The following is a 13139-nucleotide window of genomic DNA, read 5'->3' as shown; positions in this document are numbered from 1 at the left end:
GTCTTTTCCTGGTGTTTTGTGAAGCCCTGGAGGAAGAACAACTGAGGAGCCGAAGAGGGGACATTACAGGAGATGTAAGTTATGGATGGGCTGCAGGGTCCTCTGGAGGGAGATGCAGAGTATCTAGGGTGGCTTCTGTGGATCACATCAGAAGTTGGGTGGGTTTGTCCAGGTTGTCTGTGAAGTCAAAGGGTTGCAAACACGCAGCGTCCTGCTGCTGGAGCTTGGACTGTTGGAGCAGAGGAAGGAGAGCAGGTCCTAGTCTGGGTGCCCATCCTCTCCATCAGGCTTCTCTTTCCTAAAACCTGGTGTTGGATGTGGAGGCTTCCTGCACCCTCCTGGTGGTGGTGCTGGGTTGGGGGTTGCTGTCCTCCCAGTGCCCTGAGGCTATTTCCAGTCTTCACCACATTGTGGAGAACTTGGAGGAAGCACTTGGCTCGAGGTCAGGAGGGATGTCACCACCAGAGAGACAAGGTCCCAGAGGCAGGTTTGATGATGAAGACTGTTGAAAGATGTGTTTCCTGTGCAACAACAGAGAATTTTATCGTCTTGCCCTGTGGAACCTCTTGAGATAAAGGCTGAAGTTCATCCTGTACCAGCAGACACATCCCTTCTCCCTTTGCTGGCACAAAGAAGAGCACAAAATAGGCATTACAAACTGTGGTGCCTCTTAAATGCCTTGTGCTGTCAGAGATGACCTGTCCCTCTTCTGTGTGTTCCATCATGAACCTACCACCAGGATGACACACACCTACCTAACACATCTCCATGTGTACCAGTGACTACAGCTGCTGTTAGGAGTTGCCTTGGAGAGAACAGAAGGCTTTTCCTGTAAATTTTAGGAGGAAAATTCAGAAATTGAGATTTCTCCTGTAAATGTTAGGAGGAAAATTCAGAAATTGGCTGTTCCTGGGCTCGTCTGGTCCTGAGTACAGCAGAAAGAGGAGAGGAAACATCAGCCATCCTGCTCACAGGGAAGCACCTTTGCATCCTGCCATGGCTCTCAGCTGCTGGTCTGGCCTGGGGCAGGAGTGCCAGGGTGGTTGGCTCCAGCTTTCTGCTGTTCATCACCCAGTGGTGGGCACAGCTCAGATCTCTTTCCTCTGCAGCAATGGTTTGGCCATGGGGAGCCTTGAACCCTTCCTCCAGGCCCAGCTCAGGTTGGCCAGGAGCTCAGAAGTTGTTAATGGGGAGAGACAAAACTAGAAACCCTCTCCCTTTCTCTAAGGAATAAATGTTTTATGATGAGGGCAGTGAAACCCTGGCCCAGGTTGCCCAGAGAAGTGGGAGATGCCCCATCCCTGGAAACATTCCAGGCCAGGTTGGATGGGGCTCTGAGCAACCTGGTCTAGTTGAAGATGTTCCTGCTCACTGCAGGGAGGTTGGACCACATGAGCATTGCCATTGCTTCAGGAGGTGGTGGGGTTAAAAAGCTCCTTGAATTAAACCTTTTTCCCCCTAAAATACATCTGTTGAAAGATCTGTCCCTAAAATATATCTGCCATGGTGCCCCCCTGTCCCAGGACCTGCCCCCTGGCAGTGGGACATGGTCATGACACAGTTGGGCTGGTAAGAGGTTTCTGACAGCAAAGGCCTTCAGAGTTCTTCCCTTCCTGGCTGTGAGGCTGGAGAAATGAGTAAAATCTCCACATTCCCCTCCCTAAAATGGGACAGGGAAGCAAGGGAAGGATGACTGCACCCACTTGGCCTGTGCTGCAGATTCAAATCACTGCTGCAAAGCAAAGGGAACACAAACATTCTAGGTCTGTCGTGGTTTGGGAAGGGTGTCCCTTCTGCCAGCAGCTCTTTCTTTGGTTAGGTGAGGTGGGTACAAGCTCGAATAATGAACTTCCCTGGGAACACCAGGGCTTGCAGGGAGGCTGAAGCACAGGAAGGGGCCAGCACCAGTGGGTGGGAAGCTGTGGGGAAGACAAGAAAATGGGGTGGGTGCAAAAAGAATTGTGGTGTGCTCCTTCCCACCATCCCTGTGAGGTCTCTGTTTTCTTGCCCACGCTGCAGGCAGGGGTGAGCATCCCTTTGGATCTTGAGTCCTTTCAGCCCCTTCTCCCAGCTTAAGTGGGCATTAAAGGGCTTAAAGCAGTGTAGGGGGAATGGAAAAGGGATGAAGAGAAGGATAGGAAGACCCATGACATCATCTTGTTTATGCCCATTGCCTCAAGAGAAGGTCACTCCTGCTTCTTGGGGCATCCAGCTGTGGTGTTTTCTCCACCTGAACTGAGAATTGGCTGCTTCTTCTCTGTAAAAAGCTTCTCTTGGTGTCTGACTTTCTCTTGCATGAGCAGCTCTGCTCTGGAGACAGGCTGGGAGAGTTGGGGTGTTCAGCCTGGAGAAGAGAAGGCTCCAGGGAGACCTTAGAGCAGCTTCCAGTGCCTGAAGGGGCTCCAGGAAAGCTGGGGAGGGGCTTGGGACAAGGGCAGGGAGGGATGGGGTGAGGAGAAATGGCTGGATCTTAGGAAGAAATTCTTGGCTGTGAGGGTGGTGAGACCCTGGCCCAGGTTGCCCAGGGAAGCTGTGGCTGCCCCATCCCTGGCAGTGTTGAAGGGCAGGTTGGATGGAGCTTGGGGCAGCCTGGGCTGGTGGGAGGTGTCCCTGCCCATGCAGGGGGCGTGGGACTGGATGATCTTGGAGGTCCCTTCCAACCCAAACCAGTCTGGGATTCTATAATGGAGTTGAAAGGCAACCCCCAGAGGAGGAAGGGGCCTTTTCTGTGCAGCTCAGCAGTTTCACCCCTCAACAAACACCCAGAGATCAGTCCAGGGGCAGTATCACCTGTCTAGGTTGGTGAAGGGTGGTGTGATCCCTTGGAACCCCCAGAGATGTGGCTGTCTGTCAGGTTTTGCTGCCCTTGCTGGGGACCCTGGGGAGCTCCACACTCCTGCTCCCCCCTGACTTCAGCAGGAACAAGCAAACAATTGTATGATTCAGTAATGAAGTGGAAATGTGCTCCAGATGTGAGAATGTGGTTGGTGCAGATCTGCCAAAAGTGGACAAAAGATGAGAGCAGCCTCCCTGGAGTGAAGAAGAGCAGATTGGCTATGGTAGGCCAGATACTGCTAATTGCTGGGATTTATTGGAGCAATGTGAGATACAGGGGACCAGGGTTTTCATGGCCTTTGGTGGTGTCCTGTTGAGATGGACATGATGTTCCACAGCAGAGGTGAAGAGCAAAGCTGCTCTCCAGCAGGAGGAAGGAGAACCAGCCATGTTGCAAGCCCAGGGTGTTGATATCCTGGAAGGGATTACAGTCTTGGGAAGCAGGGAGAGCATCTTTTCATGTGGGGTTTCTTTATCCCTACTTCAATGAGAGAGAGGCAATGCCATCCTGGGGGGCATTAAGAAGATTGTGGCCAGCAGGTCTGGGAGGTTCTTCTCCCCCTCTGCTCTGCCCTGGGGAGGCCTCCCCTGGAGCACTGGGCAGTTCTGGGCTCCCCAGTTCAAGAGGGACAAGGAACTACTGGAGAGAGTCCAGCACAGGGCACTGAGGTGATGAAGGGGCTGGAGCATCTGCCTGTGAGGAAAGGCTGGGAGAGCTGGGGCTGTTCAGCTGAGAGAGAAGGAGGCTGAGGGGGGATCTCATCAGTGCTGATCAATATCTCCAGGGGGTGTCAGGAGGATGGGGCCAGACTCTTCCTAGGGGTGTCCTGGGACAGGACAAGGGGCAATGGGCACAAACTGGAGCACAGGAGGTTGAACCTGAAGATGAGAAAATCCTTCTTTGCTCTGAGGGTAACAGAGCCCTGGAACAAGCTGCCCAGGGAGGTTGTGGAGTCTCCATCCCTGGAGACATTCCAAACCCACCTGGACATGTTCCTGTGGGATCTGCTCTAGGGGATCCTGCTCTAGCAGGGGGGTTGGACTAGATGATCTCCAGAGGTGCCTTCCAGCCCAGTCATGTGAAAACAACGAGTTCCTTCTTCACAGGTCTTGATGGCAGCCCAGTGATGCAGTGGGATGTCATAGGAGAGGAGGGACACGCCATCATCATCCAGGATACGTTCAACTCTTCCCTGAACAAGCCAGTCCCTCTGGGCTGCCTGGAGGAGCTCACTTCTGGGGGAGCTTCTGCTGCCTCGTGCTGCTGACGGTGCCCAGGTCACCCGTCCGCTGCTCCCTTGGCAGCCCCCGAGGGCAGGGAAGTAACCATCATCTTCAACCAAAGCTTCGTGTGTGCAGAAAGCAGCCCTGAGGATTCCCTTGGCAAAGCCTGCTGAGAAGGAGGACAGCCACCAGAGTGGGCAAGGAGGTCTTTTCCCCATGCTCTGGGTGAACTTCTGTGTTGTGAGCGACCGTTTCTGCGTGTCCACAACATGTCTGCTGTGTCTGGTGTCTCCTGCTCCCTGGGGAGGTGCTGTCACCTCTTTTCTGCCTCTGGGTAGCCTTGCCCAGCTGGCATTCCAAGCACAATCCATGCAGTGCTGCAGGCAGCTTCCAAGGCTGAGCCATCAACCTTGCTGGTGGTGAGGCTCAGGGTCTTACACCTGGATCTTCTCCTGGCAGCTTGCCCACTGCTGTCCAGGCCAGCAATTTGGATCCTGCCACCAGCCTGGTGAGGAGCAGGTATTTTCTTAGTGATCTGGACATTTGACAGGTTTGGTCATTGTTGAGTTCCCTGATTTTCTCCTCTAGATGGGCAGTTGTCCATGCAATGCTGTTCTTACCCCATGTTCTCCTTCTGTAGCAGGACGCTCCATCCCTGGACGTGCCTGCCTCAGTTTCCCTCTATCATCCAGCTGCTTTTGTCTCCCAGTTTTGCAGGCTCAGGCCTGGAGTGGAAAGATTCCCCTGAGAAAGGAGAAGGCCCAGCAAGCTCGGAGCTGGTAACAGCCTTGAGAGGTACAAAAAGCAGAGGCCAAGCTGATGTTCAGAACAGCAGCTGCTCTGCAGTGTTGCAGAACATGGAGCTCAGCCTGGCCTGAAAGGGAGATAAGAAGGAGCAGATAAACAGCAGTTTGCTTGGTGACAACAAGGCCTTCGTGGCTTCTCTACTCTTTTCCTTTTATTCTCCAATGAGAGGTCTTGGAGGTCTGGCTGATGGTTAAATGACAGCAGGCAACCCACTTGGTTCTATCAAAGCCTGGTCCCACTTTTATCAGGGGCATTGCCACACACTTTCCCAGGAGGTGGCTGGACCTTCTCTTCTCCAGAGGGGACACCTGCCAGAGAGACTGATTCTCAAGAGTGGAGACCCACCCAGGGACACCCAGCTGTGGCCTGGCAAGGGTGAGAGATATCAACTCTTTCACTGTCTTTATCAGCAAACTCAAAGTTAAGTAATTTTAATCATTAAGTTTTAAGATCCTTTAAAATTGACAATTAATGATCTAGGACTAGTATAAAACTTGATAATTAGTTTCTAGCATTTTAGTGGTTAACCTTGATTATTTGATCTAACTACAAGAGGAAATTTCACTGTTAAGAGACCTTTTGCATTCAAGCTTCCACTTCTGTTCCAATCTCCCAATTTCCATACAATTTGCCTGTGCTTGTGCCTTCTGCTTTAAGGAGTTAAGACCCTGGTGTTACATGCAATAAATCTCGATCTGTGCAGATACATCTCATCTGCCATCCCATCCTGCTGGGGACACCTTCCTAATTATTGCTCCTGAAGTCCTTTGCCATGCAGCACCTGAAGGGGCTCCAGGAAAGCTGGGGAGGGGCTTGGGACAGGGGCAGGGAGGGAGACAACAAGGGGGAATGGATTAAAACTGAAAGAGGGGAGATTTAGGTTGGACATGAGGAGGAAATTCTTTGCTGTGAGGGTGGTGAGACCCTGGCCCAGGTTGCCCAGGGAAGCTGTGGCTGCCCCATCCCTGGCAGTGTTGAAGGGCAGGTTGGATGGGGCTTGGAGCAGCCTGGGCTGGTGGGAGGTGTCCCTGCTCATGCAGGGGGTTGGAACTGGATGGGCTTTGAGGTCCCTTCCAACCCCAACTAGTCCGTGGTGCTGATTCCATGATGATGAAGCATGTGGGTTGCTGGAAGTGTCCATGCTCAATGATGAAAGAGAAGCTCAGTAGATGTGAAGGATGCTCTTACCTTTGCCTGGAGAAGACATCCCTCTCTCTCAGCAAGCCTCGAGGCTGTCAGGAAGCCCTTGAGGAGTCCACTGATCCCTGTGCAAGCCATAACCTCACAGAAAGCTGGTTTCAACCAGGGCCTCCAGCCTCAGATTAATTTTTGTGATTTAACTGAGTTGGCTTATTTTCCTTTTTGTTCTTCCGTCTCTGTAAGTCAGAGTCTTTCAGTTGATTCCTCATCATCTGCAGCCAGGTTTCCTCTTTCATTTCCAGGGGAAGAAAAGGGAGGTGGTGAACACTGGTCAGAAGGAAAAGCTGCTGGGGTTGGAGAGAACGGATGGGCCCTGAATCTGAGCACAACCTACTCCTGAGTTGTTTGCAGCTTTGCTTCAACACCAGCTTTTTGCTGCCATGTCAGGCCTGGTTTGCACGGCCTGCCTGGTCACACTAAGGGTTGCTGAAGGTTGCTCTTACGGCTTTGCCACCTTCTGGGTTCATCCTTCCCTCTCTGCTTTCCCCATCTGCAGAGCAAGTGAATTGTAGAATCATTTTGGTTGGAAAAGCCCTTCCAGATCATCAAGTCCAGCCATTCACCCAGCACTGCCAAGGCCACCACAGAGGCTCATCCTTCTTTCCATGGATGTGTTCAGACAGCTGTACCACACAGAGGTACCTTTGATCACTTCTGCTGTGTTAGAAATACATTCTTAGCTTGAGTGACGTTGTAAAGCTACCTCCCATGGGGGGAAAGTAGGAAAGAAAGCAAAATAATGGGGAAAATGCATTAGAAAGGGTGTGGTTAGTAGGTCAAGAGAGGTTCTCCTCCCCCTCTATACTGCCTTGGTGAGGCCACATCTGGAGTATTGTGTCCAGTTCTGGGCCCCTCAGTTCAAGAAGGACAGGGAACTGCTGGAAAGAGTCCAGGGCAGAGCCACAGAGATGCTGAAGGAAGTGGAACATCTCCCTGATGAGGAAAGGTTGAGGGAGCTGGGTCTCTTGAGCTTGGAGAAGAGGAGACTGAGGGGCGACCTCATCAATGTTTACAAATACATAAAGGGTGAGTGTCAGGAAGATGGAGTTAAGCTTTTTTCAGTGATGACCAGTGATAGGACAAGGAGTAATGGATACAAATTGGATCATAGGAGGTTTAAGGTGAATATCAGAAGAAACTTCTTTCCTGTGAGAGTGACAGAGCCCTGGGACAGGCTGCCCAGGGGGGCTGTGGAGTCTCCTTCACTGGAGACATTCAAACCCCCCTGGACATGTTCCTGTGTGATGTGCTCTGGGTGATCCTGCTCTGGCAGGGGGGTTGGACTAGATTATCCTTCGAGGTCCCTTCCAACCCCTAGGATTCTGTGATTCTATGAAAAGATGTTGAGAGAATCTTCTCTCTGGCTTGGAATGAAAAGCTCAGTTAAAGAAGACTTTGAGCACCAAACCCCTTTTACCATATCCTGCTTTCTAGTTGACCTTACAGATGATGTAAGGATGGGGAAGCCTTGATTCAGAGTGATAAATCCAGGTCACTGTGCCTGTGAGACCCCAGCAGGTGCCTAAGGTCATGTAGGGCAGCAGATCCTTGCATGAAACCCTTCTCCCAAGTTGGCAGGGCCAGGAGCAGAGGTTACTCTGTTCTCCTCCCAGGGGACAATAAAAAGAAGGTAGCAGAAAGGAAACGAATTGCACAGCTGCTTCCTGGCTTCTGTGTTGCCTCTTTGATGGCAACTATTTTTGGGATCTGAGCTGTGTTTTGTTCCCATTTTGAGATACCTGAAATATTCAACTCAGACTGTCCTTGGGGAAGGCTGGGGGGGTGAGGGGGGAAAGAAGAGCACAGATTAAGCACATTTCTAGCAATGAGATGCTGAAATAAAACCAGAACTTACACAGGAGCTGGGACTGTGACAATAATGTGACTTGACAATGGATCCCAGGCCTGGTTGTCCCATCTTGTGATGCCACCTTGGCCACAGGGGACCAAGGTCTTCAAAAGAGGAGTTATTGTTATGGAGAAGCAAAAAAAACTAACAACAATGATAAATAAATAGTTTCTGCTGTGTATATAAAGTAGAGGTGAACAAAAGGTCTGTGTGCAGAAGCTGGATGTTCCCTCGTGACCTCTCTCATATCTTGGAACTGGGAAACTAGAGAGATATGGAGCTCCTGGAATGAGTCCAGAGGAGGCCACAGAGATGCTCAGAGGGCTGGAGCAGCTCTGCTCTGGAGACAGGCTGGGAGAGTTGGGGTGTTCAGCCTGGAGAAGAGAAGGCTCCAGGGAGACCTTAGAGCACCTTCCAGTGCCTGAAGGGGCTCCAGGAAAGCTGGGGAGGGGCTGGGGACAAGGGCAGGGAGGGATGGGATGAGGGAGAATGGATTAAAATTAGAAGAGACATGTAGATGAGATATGAGGAAGCAATTCTTTGCTGTGAGGGTGGTGAGAGCCTGGCCCAGGTTGCCCAGAGAAGCTGTGGCTGCCCCATCCCTGGCAGTGTTGAAGGGCAGGTTGGATGGGGCTTGGAGCAGCCTGGGTGGGAGGTGTCCCTGCCCATGCAGGGGGGTTGAGACTGGATGATCTTTAAGGTCCTTCCAACCCAAACCAGTCCATGATTCTATGACTTTCCCAGGGCTGTGATGTCATTCCTGGAGATGCTGCAACAAGTTCTGGGGGAGAGCTGGGACAACTTAGTTTGTCTTGGAAGTAACTGCCCAAGAGGCAATGACCTCCACAGGCACCAGCTGGTGGCTGCCAACCCATGGAACATCTCCCCAGGGTACCTGTTTATTTCTTGGCTGCAAGGTCTTTTGGGGGAGCCCTGTCTTCCTGTGCTTGGGGTTCAGGCCAAGGGGGCCCTGTTTCATCCAAGGATGTGCTGTCAGTGCACCACCAAAGCAGGGAGGGGGAAGATTGCTTTCCCTGGGAACAAGGAATCACAGGAGCAAAACCCAGGTCACCTTGGTTACTGTGCTTTCACCCGTGGTAAACAGGCTGAGAGCAGAAGCCCTTTTCTTAGGTCTGCTCTGAGAACACAGTGTCCCCACGGGTGGAGAGCAGCAGAGCCAGGGCAGGGGTGGCTTTGGTAAAGCAGGAGAAATGGTGTCAATGTGATGTCACATTCTTCTCATCACTCCAGTGCTCTTGGCAAGCCTACCCTAAGGAGCTCTGCTCTTGACTACAATGGGAACTTGTTCCTTCTCTCTTTTGTTCTGGCCCAACTTCTGTCCTGTGGTGATTTGCTTTTGCAGCTCCTAGAGGTGGAACATCTTTGGCTGCAGTGATGAAAATGCTAACAAGGTGTCCGTGGTTGGATAGCTTTGTAAAATGGGGCTTGTAGCTTAAATCCTTAATAATGTGGGATTTGGGAGATGTGTTTGCCCAGTGCTTAGTCTACCCAGGAGCTAATCTCTCCGCTCTTGTTACAGAAATGCCCTTTGCAGCTTTCCCACCAGCCTTCAGCTCTGAAAGGTCTGATCTCCTGTCATGTGCAGAAATGCCTGCTCATCATTTCCTCCCTTTTTCTGTGGAAAGTGAGGCTTCCACAACCAGCCACTTGTCCTGTGGCCTCATAATCCTCTTTGGGGATTTCACAGCTTCACCTTTTTGGAGTTATAAATATTGTATCACGGGTCTGGAGAGGAGGATGGTTCCTCCAGCAAAGTCTGTTGAGCTCTGATCCCTCTTGCACACCAGCCTGGGGAGACACAAGCCCCAGCCTTTCTGCTTCCTCTGAAAATTATTTTTAACCCTTCCTCCCTCCCACTTGTCTTCCCAGACAGATCCCTGGGGACCTGCTGAACAAGTCTGTTCTCACTTACACCTCTCTTCTGTGCCTGCATGAAAGCTGAGCTCTGCTTTCAGGAATACACTTCTTACATATGTTCTTCTTGTCTATACCTGATTTCTTCTTGCATCTTTGCCATGAAATCCTAGTTGTCAGACCAAAGAGGAGAAGCTGGAAATCTACTTCATTTTCTACTTGATGTAGATGTTTAATTGTTTAAATTATTTTGGTTTTGGTATTTCCAGATTTGGAAGACATTTGGGCAATGCAAGTGCTATTTTACCTGGCATTGTTCTCTGACCTGGTTGACCAAAGTGCACCAGTTTTTAGGCTGTTCTGATACTCCCTGAGGGACTGATTTGATCATGGGCCAGCGTTTAAACTGGGCTGGCCTTTCAAAGTCAGCAAATCCAACCCCAGTGTAGATATTCCCAGGGATGGATCCCATCCTCCCTAGGCTGTAAGAGCAGCACATGATGCAAAGACATCCATGCCAGGGCTGAGTCAGGCTGGCTCATGACACACATGAACATACAGTGCACATGTAGACATACATGTACAGCCATGACCTGCTCCAGGGGTGGAGGAAAGGCCATGGTGTTGCTGTGCTGACTTACAGCACTGCAGCCTTGGCATGACCTCCTGGAAGTTCAACCAGGCCAAGTGCAAGGTCCTGAATCAGAGTCAGGGCAATCCCAAGCACAAATCCAGGATGGGCTGAGAATGTATTGAGAGCAGCTCTGAGGAGGTGCTGAGAACTTCAATGAGGACTGAAGGGTGTTGGGTGATGAGAAGCTCAACATGAGCCAGCAACGTGCACTGGAGCCCAGAAACCACCTGTGTCCTGGGCCGTGTCACCAGCAGGAAGGGGATTATTATCCCCTCTGCTCTGCTCTGCTCTGGTGAGACCCCCCTGCAGGGCTGGATCCAGGGCTGGGGACCCAAACCCTTCCATGCTTCTATGTTTCTATGGAAACCCATGGACACACATGGACCAGGCTCTGCTCTGAGGATACCATTCACCCCTACATGCATTAACTCCTGTCCTACATCCCTATGGTCCATTTGCTGTAGTCTGACACATCCCCATTTATTTTTGCAAACTCCAGCACCCTTTGCTCCCATCCAACAACCTCAGTGAAGTCCAAACACCAGTCAGAAAGGATGGTCACCTGAGGTTTTAATAGAGCTGAAGTGAAGAAGCACAACAAGAGGCCAAAGAAAACAGTGTGCACAGAAATCTCAGTGATCCAGACTCATTGGATAACTTCAACCTAAACAAGTATCAGCATAATTAACACTAATGACAAGATAAACACAAGCATGGCACAGGGAAACGTGCAAAGCCAAAGAGTCTGGACACCACATTTGGTGGACATCACGTGTGGGTCCATAGAGGAAGACAAAAAGCTCCATCCAGGGGGTGGCTGTTCTCTTACCTCTCTTTGAGCAGGCAGGTGGTTTTAGTGTGCAGGTTTCTGGATCAGTCCTTCCTGGTTTTACCTGCTTTGACTTCTGTTTTCAGGCTGCCTCTCAACCAAGATGGCTCGTGGAGCTGGGTGCAGCCTCCTGCACCATTTTTTCCATCCACGATGTGTGCCTGGAGGCCTCCTGATGACTTTTTGAAGGAAGCTTGCTCAGAATTAGGTGTGGTTTATAGCTGCAGGTATGAGCCGTAATCTATCTGTGCCTAATCTAATCCTGCTGGGCAGAAAAGGGGGGGAAGAGAAGGGGAAACATATGGGTTTGTTCTTTTGCTTCTCGTTGGCTGTTCATGAGTGATGCTTGCCCCAGGGCTGTTATTTTTGGAAAGCTGGTGCTTGTGTTTATTGCAAGGGCTCCTAGAGGTGGGGGTGCAGGCTTTGAGGTATGTAAATCCAAATAGAAATGCCATTTAAAACAGGTTACATGCTACACCCGAGTGTGCATAGAGAGGAAATGTGAGTAGATTGACTTCAGATCCTTGAAGTAAAAAATCCCCCGTGGGAGTATCATTGAAGTTCTCAGCACCTCTTGGTAATTATATTCTGACATTAAGTTCTTTGGACCCCAGTTCAAGGTAACTTTAATCTGGACCTCATTATGATGGATAAAGAGGAATTAATCACTGAGCTGGAAGCTGGGTTTTCCCTGGAGGCATCTGCTCCTGCCCTGCCTGCTTACATCTGGGGAAAGATGGGGCAGCTCTAACTGCGTGTACAGACAGATGTGTGGAGTGGCTCAGGAGGGTCAGAGAGGCACAACTGACCAAAGTCAACAGCAGAACTGGCTGGAAAGGACAAGGACGTGGAGAGGAAGGTGTCAGTGGGAGCTGGGAGCCATTTCACTTGTTTTTTTTCTTGCCAAGCCAAAAGGTCTTCACAAAACACAAACAAAACCAGAGTCTTTGGGAGCCTGCTGGGTTAGCAGAAATAATTTCCCCACTGGTGCTGTCTGTGGGCAATGCAGAGGTTGGGAAGCACTGAGGAGAGTTGCACAGCAGCATCCCCGTGGCTCAGGCAGCCCAGTGTGGTCAGAACATCATTGGTCGTGGAAGAGGTGGAGTCAGGAGGACAACACCTGCTGCCAGCAGCTTCACGGGCTCTGACTTTTCAGGCTGAGCTCTGGGGTGTCTGCTCAGCCTCACAGGGAGCAGAACAGTTTTGGTGATGGTTATTCTGAAAGACACACAGGGGAGCTGGGTCACACGGTGCTTCTCCTTTATCCATCCAAGTGGATGGCCCAATATGGGGTAGCCAGAACATGAGGTCAAAAGAGGAATATTTAGGGATCAGGACTTCTTAAATTGTTTCTAGGACCACAGGCAGGAGTCTAGCCCATGTCTGCCATTGCAAGTGCTTCCCTTAGTTCCAAGTAGTCTCTGCTTTGTTCTTCAGAGGAATCTTCCAACATATCAGCATAGTTCCAGCAAGTTTGGTGGGAAATGTGGATCCTGATGTGTTAGCTGCATTAACTGATTTCCAGGCCCAGAAGGAGTTCAAATCTAGTTAAACTTTGGGTACAAGTCAAATATAAAGTGCTGAAGCTGAAGAAAGCAGCCTGTGCTCCCCCACCATCTCTTGTGCAGCACCCAAAAGTAACCCACTGCTCCTGTTCCTCATTATTGCCACAAGAATCCCCATTTCCAGCGTCAGGCCAGTGCTGACATGGAGAAGTATTTCCACTCTGTATCTTCTGTTTCACCAGTGGATGGATGGACACCAAGTCTGCTCTCAGTCAGTTGGTGTTTGTGGTGCCTTGCAGTGTCAGCAGTTCAGAGCAGAGCTGCCTGTGCTCTCTGCTCAGAGATTAGATGCTTTGGCCACGGAGCTGCTTCCTTGCCTGT

This window comes from Apus apus, chromosome 4, assembly GCF_020740795.1.
Source record: "Apus apus isolate bApuApu2 chromosome 4, bApuApu2.pri.cur, whole genome shotgun sequence".
Classification (NCBI taxonomy): domain Eukaryota; kingdom Metazoa; phylum Chordata; class Aves; order Apodiformes; family Apodidae; genus Apus; species Apus apus.
Note: the sequence above shows the minus strand (reverse complement) of the source record.